Source organism: Lolium perenne, chromosome 1 (genome assembly GCF_019359855.2).
Source record: "Lolium perenne isolate Kyuss_39 chromosome 1, Kyuss_2.0, whole genome shotgun sequence".
Classification (NCBI taxonomy): Eukaryota; Viridiplantae; Streptophyta; class Magnoliopsida; order Poales; family Poaceae; genus Lolium; species Lolium perenne.
In genome coordinates, this window is record NC_067244.2 from 250,725,029 (window position 1) to 250,726,217 (window position 1,189).

The window sequence follows — 1,189 nt, forward strand, 5'->3', positions numbered from 1 at the left end:
CAATTACTAACAGCAAAGAGAATGTGGCAATATTGGCTGTTCCTGCAGTAGCATGCACAGACAGGTGCATTAATTCTTCTTTTGCTGTGGTGTGATCAGGGGTGTTAGGAGCTGTGTGAAAAGTTTGTTCAGCCTGAGGGGAAGCTTTTTCAGACAGTTCTGGTTCGTCATCGTCCAATTCCTGCATGATATGGAGTGTCCGGCCCTGTTTGCAACGATGTTCCCTATTCCAGGGTTCCTTACAATACCAACATTGGCGAGCTGGTCTGTCATAAGTGGTTTGTGGACCCAGTTGCCTTTCAGGAGTATTGGTCTGAATTGGTTTAGGAGGAAATTTGAAATTGGGCTGATAAAAGTTTGCTCTTGGTCTTGTACTGAAACTTTGGTAATATGATTTTTTAGCTGCAGCAGAATTCTCATACACCTTGGCATACCAATATGCTTTTCAAATACCATTTGGTCGTTGCCCACTCACATCATGCTTTATATCAGGTCTTAGCCCACCAATGAAACAACTCATCAGGAATGCTTCCTGTAGATAAGGATGGTCTCTTTTCACCAACTGCACACATTCCTCAAATTTATCTATGTAGTGTTGGACAGAAGAGGTTTGCTGTAGATTTTTCAACATCTCGACTGCTTCATTTGCATTGGCTTGAGTAAACCGGTCAGTAATCATCTGACAGAACTGTTGCCAGCTGATCATTTGCTAGGGAATACATATATTCTTCAACCACACATTTGCTCGCCCAAAGAAATGACCTGTTGCAATATTCACCCACTGTTCATAAGGTGTACCTGACATATCAAAGAATTTTGCACATTGCTGTAGCCATCGAATAGGATCATCTCCAGCAAATAATGGGATTTCCAATCTAGGCCCTTTTAACACAACATCGGCATAGTATGAAATTCCTCCCCGTTGTTGAACCACTGTATTTCTGTCAAACTCAGGCTGTTGAATTCTAACTTGGTGTAGAGACGACTGGGTGTTCATCGAAATTGTGAGATTGGCTCGATCACAAACTATCAAGAAGAAAGATCAAGATTCACTTTTGTCGGGCAAAGCGTAGGTCTTGAGGAAATGACTTCGCTCATCAAGACCAAGCAAGAGCCATTCTAGATGAAAGGACACAAGCCTAAAACTGAATGCGGATCTATTTATCCTGAATTCCTATCTTCTGAAATA